This window comes from Anabrus simplex, chromosome 2, assembly GCF_040414725.1.
Source record: "Anabrus simplex isolate iqAnaSimp1 chromosome 2, ASM4041472v1, whole genome shotgun sequence".
NCBI lineage: Eukaryota > Metazoa > Arthropoda > Insecta > Orthoptera > Tettigoniidae > Anabrus > Anabrus simplex.
Genome location: NC_090266.1, coordinates 62,950,968 through 62,967,816, shown reverse-complemented (window position 1 = coordinate 62,967,816; position 16,849 = coordinate 62,950,968). Strand labels below are relative to the sequence as shown.

The 16,849-nt window shown below is 41.9% G+C and overlaps 2 protein-coding genes across 5 annotated transcripts in view; one reads left to right on the top strand and one right to left on the bottom strand.

The window, feature by feature from the left end:
• The window catches only part of LOC136863862 (putative ferric-chelate reductase 1 homolog), a 526,743-nt gene that overhangs the window by 292,124 nt on the left and 217,770 nt on the right, over positions 1-16,849 (bottom strand). For all 4 annotated transcript variants that reach the window (XM_067140219.2, XM_067140217.2, XM_067140218.2 and 1 more), the window contains one exon: positions 9,997-10,049. The gene's annotated coding sequence lies outside the window, so the exon portion shown is untranslated. The remainder of the gene's footprint in view (positions 1-9,996; positions 10,050-16,849) is intronic.
• LOC137498437 (uncharacterized) overlaps positions 1-16,849 on the top strand; it is an 81,689-nt gene that overhangs the window by 1,536 nt on the left and 63,304 nt on the right. The gene's annotated exons all lie outside the window — the stretch shown is intronic.

The window sequence follows — 16,849 nt, the reverse complement described above, 5'->3', positions numbered from 1 at the left end:
GTTAATATCCCCGACCCTGCCGGGAATCGAACCCGGAACCCTCTGAACCGAAGGCCAGTACGCTGACCATTCAGCCAACGAGTCGCACAAGGCATTAGGTGATCCCGCCGATTGACTGACTGAAGTAGACTTACTGCAGACTAACTCTGAATTAGTAATAAGAAGAAACACCAATAACTCGACCGCCATGCGTGAGGCTGTATGGATGTCATTATTACACAAGTGCTCCATTGACAAAACGCCACAGCATTTTCTCTGCCCAGGTCTAGACTCTTGCTGTACGTACCAGCGATCCCAAATTACTGGGGAACCGTACAGTCATAAACATTATCTTCCCTATGCAATAATGGAAATGATAAAACCTATTTACTGGGACCTGAGCAAACCTGAACTCCTGAAGAGATGCTTGCACGGAAAGACTTCAAACTCAAATGATTAACTGCATCTGGGAGAGAGTTCCAAAGTCTATTTTTGTGGGTCAACAGGTACTGAATATCGGAGTAAAGAATGCTGTAATTACTTTTAACGACGGACGTTAACGGGTGACGGCTAGGAGACTGGTGGTGATGAGGATGCTGATGCTTGTTGTTTCAAGGGGCCTAACATCGAGGTCATCGGCCCCTAATGGTACGAAATGAGACGAAATGGAATGACAAATTAAAAGTCCAAAAGTCTCCACTGACCAGAATTCAAAACGTGAGGACGAAGAATGAATGGATGGATATGAATTTAAAACCATCCGTGGATGCGACCCGCAATACCTTACATTCACAGAAACTGACGTAAAACAATAGGATTACTGACCAAGGGACTGCTTCTATAGCATAACACTGAATCGATGATGCTTGCAGTCTAACGGGTGTCTAAAATCCAAGTTATCGGCCCCTCATAACGGTACTTATCACTAGGAAAGTAGAACCATGTTATGTGTAATGTTGCGGTACTAATCAAAAGTAGCGGAGACTCGCGGTATTCCACACATTATGGTACTACTCACGGGTTATGAAATTCGACATATAATACAGACCTATGGTTTTTCTCACTTTGCGGCGCCATTAACAAGCAACGCAAACCTATGGTGTTCATCACATAAGAGTAGTAACCACAGGGACCTGCACTATACCGTGGTGTTCCTCATATAGTGGGTACTAATCATAGGCAAGGCAGAACCATGGTAGCTATCATCCCATGGGCCTGCTCATATGGTGGTACTAATCACAGGTACTGCAAAAGCCGACCGCACGGTGCTCCTGTGTGCTACTAATCACAAACCTATTTGGTACCTTACATAGTGGTACTACGCGCAAGTAAAAGCGACCCATGATGTTCTCCGCGTGGTGGCACTAATCACAAGTAGTTTCATTGTTCCAAGACAATCACTCCTTGGTCACCCCTTTTAGTAGCCTCTTACGACAGGCAGGGGATACCGTGGGTGTATTCTTCGTCTGCGTCCCCCACCCACAGGGGGGTGTGTGTTTGGTCCGCGAGAGGTATTTTATTTCCCTCTAGTCTGCCGGCAAGCCGGTTAGGACCCCTCTATCCGCCACCTGGGACGCGCCACGTGCGAGTATCACCTCTCCCCCTGCTACGCCAGCGTAGTAGATTCGTGGAGGAGACTGGTGTTTACGGGAAATTGGTTTTAATCCAGGAAGAAACTGCCAGGCGAGTCTTCAACGCATTGACAAGGAGCACCTATTACATGCAACTAAAGCAGCTGAATTGGTAACCAAAGGAGCGAGGACCAAAAGAAGACAAATGTAGAAAAATAAGTGGATGATGAATATTTTTTTTACAATCTACTTTAAGTAGCACCGAAACAGGTAGGCCTTACGGCGACAATGGGATAGGAAAGGGCTAGCAGAGGGAAGGAAACGACCGTAGCTTTGATTAAGGCATAGTCCTAGCCAGCATTTGCCTGGTGTTAAAATGGGAAACCACGGAAAACAATCTTCATGGCCACCGACAACGGGGTTCGAACTCAATATCTCCCGAATACAAGCTGATAGCTACACGAGCCAAACCGCACAGCCACTTGCTCGGTCTAAAAGACAGTAATCACCTCTAAAAATCCAAACCTAGAAACAATCTATTCACCAGCGTGTCTCCCGCATACCAACAGTTCGATCCATAAGGGGTATGTTCCGAGCTGTCAGTAGAGAGATGGCGTGGAATCACATTAGTAGACGAATAAGTTTGAGTGGAGTTTTAAACAAAATAGGAAAGATCATAATATCAAGATAAATTTGGAAATTAAGGGGAAAATTGAGGCAAATATTCATTTATAGGATGAGAAATAATTTAGTTGGGGAAATGTTCGATAAATTTCCAAGCTTTTTGAAAACATTTAAGGAAAGGCTAGGAAAACTACTAATGGGAAATCTGCTACCTGAGCGACAGGCCTAAATGCAGATCATTGATGATTGGTTGATTAATGTGTTCACCACTAAATGAGGAAGACTTAGTGACCCGGTCCCGTGCAGCACGCAGATGAACCTGTGATTGTTTACATCGCCGGAACATCGCTGACGGTGTCTACATATAACTTAGTAAAGAACATTCCAATCATCATATCTTTCAGAATATAATGATGTTTATTCAATAAATCTTTTTTCTCCGTTAGATAATCATTTCCTGTGACTGACAACAGTTCAGTACCAGCGCCACCACCACCATTTAAGGACATGCAAAGGCATCCTGATATGTACGAGAGGGGAGAAAACTAGGATACTGCCTTTAATCACAGTAACTTCATCCAGGACGGACAACTAACTGTTCGATATAAAGTACGGCCAAAACGTCAGGCGATTTAGAGAAATAGACTCATTTACAAACGAAAATCCGGATACTACGGGAAGCACACATCATGTGAAGAACCTTTACCTTTCCCACCTGCCTGCTGAAAGCCTGCAAATCTAGCGTAATACAGATATCTTAAATCTTGAAAAAGGGGTGAAACGAGTACGATATGAACATTAGCATTTCTAAGACTAAATTGCTGTCAGTAAGGAAGAAACATTAAGAGGACTGAGGGTGAGGTCGAGAATACTCTACTGGAACAGGTAGATCATTTCAAGTATTTAGGATGAATGCATTCTGACAAGCGTAAGTGAAATTGAATTGAGATGCAGTAAAGCTTATACAGTGAGCTCGCAGTTGCGATCAAGAGTATTGTGTAAGAAAGAAGTCAGTTCTCGGAAGAAACTACCTTTACATCAGTCTGTTCCCAGACAGACTTTGGTGACCGGGAGTGAAAGCTGAGTGGACCTATGCAGATGTTGGAAATAACAGCCATGAAAGTAGCGAGAAAAAGGTTTCTTTTTTCGCTAGTGGTTTAACGTCGGACTAACACACTGAAGGTTTTCGGCGACGCAAGGATGGGAAAGGGCTAGATGACCATGGCCGTAGGGTAAATTCCCAGCATTTGCCTGGCGTGAACATAGGAAACCATCTTTAGGGCTGCCGATGGTGGGATTCGAACCCACCATCACCCGAATGCAAGCATACAGCTACGTAACCCTAACCGCAATGCCAACTCACTCGAGAATGATTGATGGTACAAACATGTGGTAACAATGGCAGGAGGTTACACGGAATGAGGTGATAATGGCTCTTACGGATGAACTCTACGGACGAAGCTGTAGCCTACACATAAACCGCCTTCACTGGTAGAGGTCATGTGAAGCGAATGAAGGAGGAAAAGTTATCTACTAGTAGGAGAATAATGGACTCGATCATGGAGGGTAAGAAAAGCAGAGGCAGACACTAGTTAGACTCAGTTTTTAATGATTTCGAGGTAAAGAGATGTAGAACTAAACGAAGACAAGGAGACAGCTGCCATTTGAGCATTATGGCGGTGCGTAGTCACTTCAGAGGCTAGCAGGATATAATGAATATGTCTAACTTGTACAAACTATCCAAATGGTTCCGGTCATTGAGAGCTTGTTGAAATTCCTTGTGATTAACAGCACGAATAACTTTTCATTCATGATCCATTACACTTCATCCACACTCTTCGGCAACTTGGCGTCTAATACCTGAATAGTTTAAGGCTTATTCTTTTGTTTTGAATAAAACACACTGCTAACTGGCGAAAACCTCGACTCCCCTGTCTTCGAGTACGTTAACAGCATAATTGTGTCATGAAGGCATTGAACGTTGCTATCGTAAGGATGAAGTCAGCCACAACTGTGGAGTCATGAAAGTACTGGCACCGGGCGAGTTGGCCTTGCGGTTAGAGTCGCGCAGCCGTGAGCTTGCATCCGGGAGATAGAGGGTTCGAATCCCACTGTCGGCAGCCCTGAAAATGGTTTTCCGTGGTTTCCCATGTTCACACCAGGCAAATGCTGGGGCTGTACCTTAATTAAGGCCACGGCCGCTTCCTTCCCACTCCTAGGCCTTCCCTACCCCACCGTTGCCATAAGACGTAGCAAAAAATAAAAAAGTACTGGCACGTTGTTATATCAGTCCAGACTGCCACCGAACAAGTGGCCGCGTGGTTTGGGTCACGTAGCTATAAGCTTGCATTCGGGAGCTAATGGGTTCGAGCCACACAGTCATCAGCACTCAACATCGTTTTCCGAGACTTCCCATTTTCACACCAGGCAAATGCTGGAGCTGTACCTTAATTAAGGCCACGCTCGATTCCTTCACACTCCTAGCCCTTTCCTACCCCATCATCGCCATAAGATCTATTTGTGGCGGTGAGACGTAAAGCAAAATTATAAGAAATAAAATAAAATACTGCCAAATTTCTGACTGACCTCCTCTGTGGAAGAAAAACACATTGACATTAAACTTAAATGTAGGTTAGTGGCATAAAATAATTCATAACTCAGTTCTACTGCGTCATGGGGTGGCAAACACTGACCTAATGAGCCTCTGTCACTAAGACTGAATGGAGAGTACTTGAAACCTACCGAGCAAATTCATCAGGATGAAACAGTCAGCATCTAACAAACATAGGACGTTACAAGTCATCTCAACTTATTTTACTTCAGTCAACAGGGATATTTCAAGATTTCGGAGTTTTAAACACCCGCAGTACTCGAATTTTCATAACAGTGCCATTTCCTTCTCAGCGAATTTCCTTTCCATTCGTCATGCCATTTTTATTCAGAAGAGTAGGAATTTCGGATTGACGACGGATGCACGCCCCGTTTGACATACAGTTAAGTGATCATGTCGAGCTATTGCTTAACTTCCCAAATTAATTTCGCTTGTCTTGATGCGGGTATTTACGTCTTAGTTACTATACTCTGTCGATATTGTTCCTCATTTGCAGATATAATGGCAAAGTAAGATTTTCCATCCGAAGGACAGGTAAATGACTCCCCCTGAATAGTATTTGACAAACATTTACCGGAGAGCTGCTCCGTGAGATCATTATTTGTATACGAGTGTGTTCGCCTGAAGACTAGGCTCGCGTGTGCCTCTCCGAGTGTCGTGGGTCGAATTGTCCTTGTGTACTCCTCTCACAAAGGTAAGGCGTAGCACCTGTTCATTGCATCATTGAACAACACTGGACATCACATACCGTTTCAGTTCGTCGTTTCTGATAAAGTGCCTACTCCCTACCATAAGACACGAAGGAAAATTGGGCAGCAAATTATATACATATCTTTACAATTTGCTTTACGTCGCACCGACACAGATAGATCCCATAACAACGATGGGAGATGAAAGGTCTAGGAGTGAGAAGGAAGCGGCCGTGGCCTTAAGGAAGGTACAGCCCTGGCATTTGCCTAGTGTTAACGTATCCACAAAGACGTACACGAGATGCTGTCAGTTGGTTACAATACTTTTATTCATAAACTAATACCCACATAACCTTAATCATCGTATCAAAAAAAAAGGAAAGAAAAAACCTCACTTGTAGAATACCAACAAGGCGCCATCTTTAAACAGTTGACAGCTGACACACACTTTGAAAAACAGTTGAAAACAGATGACTACTGATCAATTCAACATGGAGACTGCCTAATCGGCATGTCAACCACGTGCTACTAACCAATAACCCTCTTCCAACAACTACCAATGACTAACTTCAGTAACTCAACAGTAACTAACTTCACCGTCAAAGAAACTACCTTCTTGAATATTCCAGGGCGTCCAGTACATAGAAATAGTGTACAGAATCTTCTCAATCATTCTCGTCTACGTATACCATTCTGGAAGTTACAGTGTGTTTCATAATTATGGATTACAATTTATATATACAGGTAAGAATAAATTATAACATTAACTCACAGATATTTACATTAGCGGAACTGATATCAATGTCTATGTACAACACATGTTTCATAACCTCACACACAAGGCGATCGTATCGTAATACAAATACTAACATGATGTAACACTTCACAGCCATACATACAAGAAGTAATAATAATAATAATAATAATAATAATAATAATAATCACGATCGTAAAATAATAATAATATTCGAGCTCGATATCTACATTAGTTACCCATGGGTGAGAGAACATTGTTTCCAAGTTATACCTATTATCGCACTTGCGTCAGTGTAAAAAATGGGAAACCACGGCAAACCATCCTCAAGGCTATCAAAAATGGGATTCGAACCCACTATCTCCCGAATGCAAGCTCACAGCTGCAGGCCCCTAAACGCACGACCAAGGTTAAATAATAACTTTTTATTATTATTAGTATGAATAACTTGAGAATGGTCTTGAGAAAATAAAATAAACTGTTATCAATCTAAGTTCATTCCAGGATGTTCTACATTTTTTCTTGTTCTTCACCCTGGTGGATTCTTGGGTACGAGCTGCGTCACACAAGAAACTTGTCCCTGTTTTACGGCCTGACGCTAATTCTGTGTGGAGGGGTGAAGGACTTCAAGATGCTAAAAAAAATGAATGAGCACAAGTTCCTCGTGGGTACATTTTTCTCAAAAACAACTGACCCTATAGATATGTTTGTCGTGGGTATCCACAGGGTTCGTATCTACATGGGAGTGAATTATACCTTGATGAAAACTGAAAATCCAGTCATTCGACTGGGTTACGAATGTAAAGAATGAAGCTCCATTTAGCGACGAGGATAGGAATTATGCCGGCTGCCGAAGACTGTCGCACCACTCTGCAGCAATGATTAATGACAGATGAAATGCAATGATATTGGAGTGTGTTATTGAAGGAGCCTCCGTGGCTCGGGCGGCAACCTCTCACCGCTGGGCTCCGTGGTTTAAATCCCGGCTACTCCATGTGAGATTTGTACTGGTCAAAGCGGAGGCGGAACAGGTTTTCCTCCGGGTACTCCGCTTTTACAAGCCATCTTTCATCCAGCAACACACTCCAATATCATTTCACTTCATCTGCCCCAGAGGAGTGCGACAGGCTTCGGCAGCCGGCACAGTTTCTATCCCCGCCGCTAGATCGAGCTTCATTCATTCCATTCCTGACTTGGTCGAATCACTAGAAACAGGCTGAGGATTTTCACTGGAGAGTTGTTGGAATGGAAGATGAAGAAAAAACCGTGCCGTCTATACACCTCACTCCCCTCCGTTTCTTTCCCTATCACTCGCTCTCTACATCATTCGGGACTCGCTCCCAGCCCTGGGAACCCGGGGCTGCCCATTTGGAAGGGCCTGCCGTAACTCAACGCAGTGAAAGGTCGTATGTTGTGAGGTCTGCGTTGAACTCAAACGTATTTTCTTCAGTATAAAACAGAACATTCAAATAATTGTGTAGTTCAAGCAGTCGGAATTGAATGAGCAAAATATCTTAAGTCACATACCGAGCAAGTGGCTCTGAGGTTTGGAACACATAGCTATCAGCTTGCATTCGGGAGATAGTGGGTTCGAAACCCACTGACAGCAGCCCGGAAGAACGTTTCCCATTTTCATAGCATTCAAATCGGGGCGCGCAGCTGTCGGCTTGCATCCGGGAGATAGTGGATACGAATTCCACTGTCGGCAGCCCTGAAAATGGTTTTCCGTGGATTCCCATTTTCAAACCAGGCAAATGCTGGGGCTGTACCTTCATTAGGACCACGGTCGTTTACTTCCCACTCCTAGCCCTTTCCTATTCCATCGTCACCGTATGACCTGTCTGTGTCGGTGCGACGTAAAGCAACTTGTAAGAGTAAAATCTATGTTTTTATTCGTGAATGTTAAAAGGACATTTATATATTCATTTCTTATTTAGAGAAACATCATTGTCAATGTACATTAAATAAAATATTTATGTCTTTATATTTAGTCGATATCATTTCGATAATTAAACCTGTACCTTTGTACACATGTTCTACCCTCTCCATTTCTCCTTCCACCAGAACAGGAAAAACAGTCTCTTATTTATACTCATTCGTAAATATTGTAAGGACTTAGGCAAAAAGGATGTTCATTATCGCAGCTTCTCCCAAATCCCATTATGTACTCTTTAAATGTGAACATACATAGGCCTATAGTCTTTAATTTTATGTAGAACATGAACTGGACGTAAAAAAATGTTCATTTCAAGTTTCTAGTGTTCGGTTTATGTGCATAGAGCTCACTGAAACATGGCGTCAGATCACAGTGCGTACACAGGGAACCTCATGGTATACCCTTTTTTTTATGAATACACGTCAAGTTTTGAATTTACTCTATCATTTGCAATTAATCGTATTTTGAAGGTCGTTTAATCTCAAATGCTAATTCATTTTCGGACAAAGTCGTTACATGGGAAATTTCGTACTTTGGTTTAAAATTACAGTGAAACGGGTAAAGTACAAGTCCTACTCTCAACTTTATATATATATCATTTGGCGTTACAGCACTACATTCCAAGTAAGTTCTATAACATCCTATTTCAGGACTGTATGGCAAAGTCAGAACTCAAATACTTGCAGACTACTCATCGGTACAGCCTTGTGCGGATATACAAAATATTATCCGCATTCGCATTTCCTCCATCCGCGTCCGCGAATGGTTATCAGCGGATATTGCAACTATTACTATATTACACACAAGGTTTGAAACGGATAGATCTGTTAGCACAATACAACAGACCTGATACCTGGCAACACCCCCCTACAGTGACATGTTTATGAGGGATTTCATCTCGCGACAACTACCGACATAATTAGCGGTTCCTTTTCGGAACCTTTGTTCCTTCTTTACACTAATTGCGGGCAGGAGCCAATTAGGCTTAGGTCAGATTTACGGCTTTATAAACTCAAGGCTATTTATATATCAACATTTTACCGTACCAATGTCAAGGGTCGCCTTACCACAAGCAAAAATAACTACATGAAATGCATGAAAGACTCACCTGACGAGATTTATAATAATAATAATAATAATAATAATAATAATAATAATAATAATAATAATAATAATAATAATAATAAATATGTTACTGACTTTACGTCCCACTAACTACTTTAACGGTTTTCGGAGACGCCGAGGTGCCGGAATTTAGTCCCACAGGAGTTCCTTTACGTACCGATAAATCTATCGACACGAGGGTGACGTATTTGAGCACCTTGAAATACCACCGGACTGAGCTAGGATCGAACCCGCCAAGCTGGTGTCAAAAGGCCAGCGCCTCAATCGTCTGAGCCACTCAGCTCGGCGCGAGATTTGTAGAGTATACCTGAGTGGAAATCAATAAACATAATTATTTAGTCATTATCAGCAAAATTGTCCACACTGTCGTACAGTTTGCATCCGCCAAGACACTAACTTCGCGGATATCCGCATCCGTGCAGAGCTGTATTCTTCGGCTACGCTTTATACAGGTCTCTGTATAGAGCAAACCGCAGTATACATTGATAATGTAGAGACCATAAGGACCATTAGAATGCTAGGTCAGTGGAGCAAGGCAGTTGTTTAAGGACAAAGGCACAAACAGAAATCGACTCGCGATGAATAAAATATGAATTTGGAACTCAAGAAAGGAATTGCGTGCAGTCTTAAACATAACCAAGCTGGCGAAGTTTTACCCTCATACATAAAGTACAAAGCAGTAATTCTCAAAGAAAAGAGTTACTTACGAGGAGTATCTTGAAGAATTATGACCCAGGGAACAGCTGGGTTTCACGTCCACCTGGAACAAAGAATTAAGAGCTTAGAAACGAAGTTACAATTTACTGTAGTCAAGAATATATTGTTTAAAGAGGTTAGTGTTAGTAAGTGTTGAATCTGAAAATATCTAAACGAACCAAAATTAAATAACCTTTGTACACAGCTAGTGCTACGAAAATCCACCGGGTCTGGGATGATGGAATGAAGCCCCCATTTAGCGGCAAGGATGGGAACTGTGTCGGCAGCCGAAGCCTGTTGCACTCCTGAGGCAATGATTAATAACTGACCGATGAAATGAAGTGATATTTGAGTGTGTTGCTGGATTGAATAATGACGGGGAAACCCGGAGTACCCGCAGAAAAACCTGTCTCGGCTCCGCTTTGTCCAGCACAAATCTCGCATGGAGTAACCGGTATTTGAACCACGGAACCCACCGGTGAGAGGCCAGCGCGCTGCTGCCTGAGCCACGGAGGCGCCTCAGCTAGTGCTATGGACAACTATATTCACGTTTCTTACGTTGAAATCTATAAGTACCTCGTCTACCATCAACTACATCAATTTTTCGGTTTAAGTGTGTCTGATGGATAATCGATAATCGATAAGCGAATAGATGAACTGTTATAGAAAACAAATACGCCTTTCTCTAAATATTGAAACTAAATGAGTGAATTAACTGTCTTAATCACATCACTTTTCATTCAATTATTTCGAAAGCATTCAATATTAGATTGCCTCATTCATTCGAATGAATAATTGAAAAATGCTCCATGGCTAAAAGGTTATCATGCTGGCCTTTGGTCACAGGGGTCCGGGGTTCATTTGCCGGCAGGGTCGGGAATTTTAACCACCATGGGTTAATTTCGCTGGCACAGGGGCTGAGTGTGTGTGTCGTCTTCATCATCATTTCATCCTCATCACGACGCGCAGGTCGCCTACGGGTGTAAAATCAAAAGACCTGCACCTGGCGAGTCGAACTTGTCCTCGGACACTCCCGGCACTAAATGTAATCGAATAAAATGAAATAATCGAATAAGCTATTATTTTGTATTCGATTATCCCATCACTAGGTGAATCCATTTCGGTTTGGCCGGGAGTTTAGTACCAGTTGCCCTTTCTGACACCATTTCATTTTTCAAATGACAATTCCAACCCAGAATCGAGCAGGATTTTGACCTCAACGATCCGGGTGAACCACTGCATTAACCACGCCCCCTCCCTCCATTCGCCCCTCATGACCTCCACAAAATAAGTCTGTTTCACTATCTGAATCATCCAATGAATTCATTACCCATTTTAAATTCAGCTCCTCGTTCCGACTACTCTCCTGTCATTATTCCATCAGCTCGTACAAAACGTTCATGACTGTTGCCACCAGCTTATGCATGAAATACCTGTACAAAACTGGTCGGAGGGCACATCGATATAAACATAAATTTAAATCACTTTCGTCTTGAAAACTAATTCGCTGCGTTGGTATTAATTGATTCAATTTCTCTCACGATAATGTGATCTTCGGTGAAATATCAATTTAGGGACGCTGTATCCAGTAAATGTAAACCTGGCCTACTAAAGATAACCTCTATGGAATGTAGAGTTAACTCAACTTCCTACTTTTATTCCTACATTCCGCCCCCTCCCACTATTCGCCCCTCATGACCTCCACAAGACAAGTCAGTTTCACTCTGTGCATCATCCAATGAATTCATTACCAATTTAAAATTCACCTCCTCGTTCCGACTACCCTCCTGCCATTATTCCACGAGTTCGTACAGTTCGGCCCGATCAGGGAATTTTCCCTGGATCTGAGGGCTGGTTCGTGGTCCACTCAGCCTACACGATTGAAACTATTGAAGATTGTCCCATAAGAGCATACGGAGGAGTCAAGGTTTTACCTCTTCTGAATCAGCAGACTACATTCTGACCTTAGATTTTAGATTTTGATAAACTTTGTTAGTTTTCTTTTGTTTTCTGTAAAATTTAAATGTGCACCATACGATTGATAATAATAGTGTATGGAACCCACACCAGCATTACTTGATACGAGACTGGAAAAGGTCCAAAGAAAACCAGCACGCAGCTCGATCTGTTTGTCCTGGGTAATGTCCGACAAAACAGTAGTGGCACGAAAATGTTGCCAACTTAGGGCTGGGAAGAACTGGGAGTAAGGAGAAGAGCTGTTCGTCTCAGTGGTATGTTCCGAGCTGTCAATGGAGACATGGCGTGGAATGGCATTATTAGACAAATAACCTTGGGTGGAGGTTTCAAAATAGGGCAGATCATAATATGAAAATAAAAGTGGAATTCAAGACGAGAAATTGTGATAAATATTCATTTATATGAAGAGGAATTAAGGAATTGGAATATTTTTTTCAAGTTAAATGTTCCATAAATGGTAAAGTTCGTTTAAATCATTTACGAAAAGACGAGGTAAGCAAATGATGGGGAATCTGCCACCTGGGTGACCCCCTAAGTGCAAATCAGTGTTGATTGATTGATTTTGCTGCTCTACAGAGATGTCTTGTTTTACAGATTTCTGATGAGTTGTAGTTTTCTACTGTTTTTTGTTTTCCAAATTCTCATTTAGTTGCCTTTTCTTCTGAGCTACTAAGCTGGAACACTTCCAGGTATTTCTGTATCTTGACCTTGGTTATTTTTCTACAGTCAGTGTTCAAATTCATATATTTGCGGACTTGAACACTGAAGTATTTATATCAGTTTTCAACTGTTTGTGTGTGTTCTTAATGTCTGAGATCTGTTTCTTCAGAGGATATCTGCTGTCCAACTTTCTCGGTTACTTCCTAGAGTAAGGTTGTCTCGTAGCACACTGTACATGTAGCAAAGCAAAGTCATCTCCGTACAGGCCATGAAGGCCCTTGGAGGGGTGGAAGGTAGAGGCTTCCACTACCCGTAACCCCGGCACTTGAGGTAGAGTGGTTAGCTGTACGCCCGGCCGCCTTTGCCCCCAGGAATTAACCTGGTACTAATTTTGGTGTAGGCTGAGTGAACCTCAGGGCCATATGCACCTCCGGAAATGGAAATCTCATTTCTTAAATTTTTACGACTTCCTGAGGGGGATTCGAACCCACGTCCTTCCGGGCGAACCGAGCACGCCTTTACCGTCTCGGCCAGGCAGCCCCTACGTTGTACACATACATTTATTTAAACAATCGATATTATTAATTTTATGTATTATGTCTTTGGAGCAATTATTTCTTATCACTTGCTGTTCAAATCAGGCATCACTGAATGTTACTGCCTTTTGAGTAAATACAAATACAGAGTGACCTCTTGAGAAAAGAGGTTACATCTTGACAAATGACTCAAACTAATTGTCGGACAAGAATGCATATCGTCCGTACCGATTCGTACACAAAAATGGATACCAGATGCCCTACAATAATTCGTCTTCCACCGGATATTGTTGAAAGGAATTCTACTGTTGCCTTACTGCAATCGTTCAAATTAACGTGAGAGTCAACGGACATGACCGAAGCAGCAGTCATTGAGTATAACGGTGTCCTTGCACAAGGTGGATACAAATGTTTGCTTAATGCATCCTCACGTTCTCAAGTTGACGTAGCTAATAACATCGTGGGAATAAGCCCAGCAAGTTGTGCAAGATAAGTGACAATACACACTCATTCACTTCTTTCTCATTCCTTGAAACCTGGCGAAGTGATAAGACGCGGTGATTGATGCCAGTTTCTTCCAGGTAAGTTTGCTTTCCCCGTTTCTCAGGGTCGCAGGTAAGGACTGACAATAATGTGATCATTCTCGTCTAAGCATTCGTTTCAGCGATGCACTGTGACCGTACAAAACAGAAACTAAATGCTGGGTGTCAGGAATATAAACTTCTAACTAAATACACATTCAGACTGAAGTTAAAATAGCTACAGTTGAATTGAATTCCCTCGGGTCGTTTCCAGTGAATCGAGAATTGAATTGTAATGGTAGGCCCACCTGTTAACGTGCTTCTAGGGAGGGGATAAACTTTACGTATCGAATATTTAACTACAATTTATCCAAAGGAAATATTATGTTAAAAGTACACTATTCACACCATTGGTCCATTGTTGGATGCGCTTGTGAACGGTCGGATGTTGAGAGAGCTCTTCCATTATTGTTGTGAAATTAGTTATAACCTATTGAAATGGTTTAATTTAGAGAGAGAGAAAGAGTGAGAGAGAGAGAGAGAGAGAGAGAGAGATAGATATCCATTTAGTGCTATTTACATATTGGTGTTCAGTGCTTGTTGGTAGAAATTGTGAGTAGTGATATTTATTTGAATTTTATAACAAGTCATTCAGTTGGTGTTCAGTAGATTACGTTTTCTAGGTTAAGTAGGCTAGTTAGGTGTACCTTGTTTCGAATTTAGGTTTAGGAAATAATTTAGGTAATAATATAAACTTTTACAAAATATTTTTAAATATCTGTAGGTTCGTTGGTATTATACTTACAAAGGCAGATTATCATAAGGAGTTTTAACTTCCGCCGCAACTTTTCCCTATTTCGTATAGATATCCGTTCAAACTTTTTTTTTTCGATTTGCTTTACGTCGCACCGACACAGATAGGTCTTATGGCGACGATGGGACAGGAACGGCCTAGGAATGGGAAGGAAGCGGCCATGGCCTTAAGGTACAACCCCAGCATATGCCTGGTATTAAAATTGGAAACCACGGGCTGCCGAAAGTGGGGTTCGAACCCACTATCTCCCGGATGCGAACTCACAGCACCGGGCCCCTAACCGCACGGCCAACTCGTACGGTCCGTTCAAAATATCACGAAGGTAATAATTTATTAAATTAAATAACACGATACGCCTGTAAACATAGATTTTAAAAGAAGTTAAAGAGAATACACGGTAATTTCACTGGATAATTACGGTACTTAACAGTTTTGGGTTTATTGACGATTGTCAACCATTTTCAACGCTGCCGACGGCGGAATTCGAACACAACATCTCCCGAATGCAATTACCAGACTCATACACCCTCTCCTTTACATCCTTACTGCAACTCCTAACCATGCGAAGAGATCTGTAAACTTTACTTTACTTTACTTAAAACCTCGTTAATGAGATTGAAACATTACGACATAATTAAATCAGAATGCCTCCTTGCAGCAGAATATTTTTTTCAGCATGGTAAAAATTAAATGGCGTAAGGCTTTCAGTGCCGGGAGTGTCCGAGGACAAGTTCGGCTCGCCAGATTCAGGTCTTTCGATTTGACGCCCATAGGCGATCTGCGTGTCGTGATAAGGATGAAATGATGATGAAGACGACACATACACCCAGTCCCCGTGCCAGCGGAATTAACCAATTATGGTTAAAATTCCCGACCCCGCCGGGATTCGAACCCGGGAGCCCTGTAACCAACGGCCAGCACGCTAACCATTTAGCCATGGAGCCGGACTTAAGAATGGTGAGAGCTGGGAAACTTTATGAATAGAGAACAAGGAAAATTATCCAAAATATCCTTGGGTCCAGACAAGCCGAAAAGTCAACTGAGAAGTAGAGAAGAAATATATAATTTTACTGAGGAGATTACAGATTCCATGAAGCACCAAAGGAGAGAGTTCCAATAGACCAACTAAACGTTTTGACATCTTTGATCGGAAATTCAGAACAATCTTAAAAAGGTTCTAGGGGACCAAGAAAGATATAGGCAATGAACATATATGAAAATTCAATAATGGAATGCTAATAAGGAGGCTTTAGAAGAAAGGGACGAAGTTGATAGACAAAGAATGCTGCAACACTGGAAAGTACTGTAGGCATATCTATAAGCTTGACCATAATGGCCACCAATTGTCCGTACTGACTTAAATTGCTGTTATTAATTATTTAAATGTCCGCCTTGTCAATACGATTTAATTGGAATACTGGAAAAGCAAGAAGTCTCATCATAAAATGATTTGCGTGGTCCTACGGCCCAAGAAGAACAGACATTAACACACATACGCAATACAGCCTTCGGAAAATGCCGAGTAAAATTTATAAGGCGTTACATGAAGCAACACCACATCGATTTACAGGAACAAGATCAAATTTCGTAGAAAAGCATGCATTAATTTAATTTAATTAATTAATTAATTAATTAATTAATTAATACTACATGACCCGCACAATATAGCTAATGTGATCGACACTCAGAGTGACGAATAGAGATGAATTAATACTCGCTAGCTGTTTAACGTCACATTAATGCAGGTAGGATTTCGGTGACACTAGGATATGAAGGGAAGACTGGGAAGTTAACACGTGTACTTGATTAAGCTACAAAATGATTTCTCTGGTATGATAATAGGCTACCATGGAAAACGATTTCCAGGGCTGCCGATGGTGGATTTCGGACTCGATAACCTCCGAATACAATACAGAAACATGGCCAGAACCAACGTGCTTGATAATTTTCAGAGTACTGAGCAAGTGGCTGCGCGGTTTGGGAGCTTGGATTCGGGAGGCGGGTTCGAAACCCACCGTCGGTAGCCCTGAAGATGGTTTTCAGTGGATTCCCCATTTTCACACCAGGCAATTGCCGGGGTTGTACCTTAATTAAAGCCATGGCTGCTTTCTTCCCACTCTTAATCCTTTCCTATTCCGTAGTCGCCATAAGACCCATATGTGTCTGTGCGACGTAAAACTTTTTTTTTAAATCTATAGAGTGACTAATAGAGGAGGGAGGCTCAGGTAGCAGATTCGATAAGTTACGCTGAACTCCTTCACATATGCTTGCAGACTGAACGCTAAAAGGCATATAAAGTCTATGAAAAAATATTTATAATTTCCGTAGTATCATTATAGGATATTCATGTGGTGTG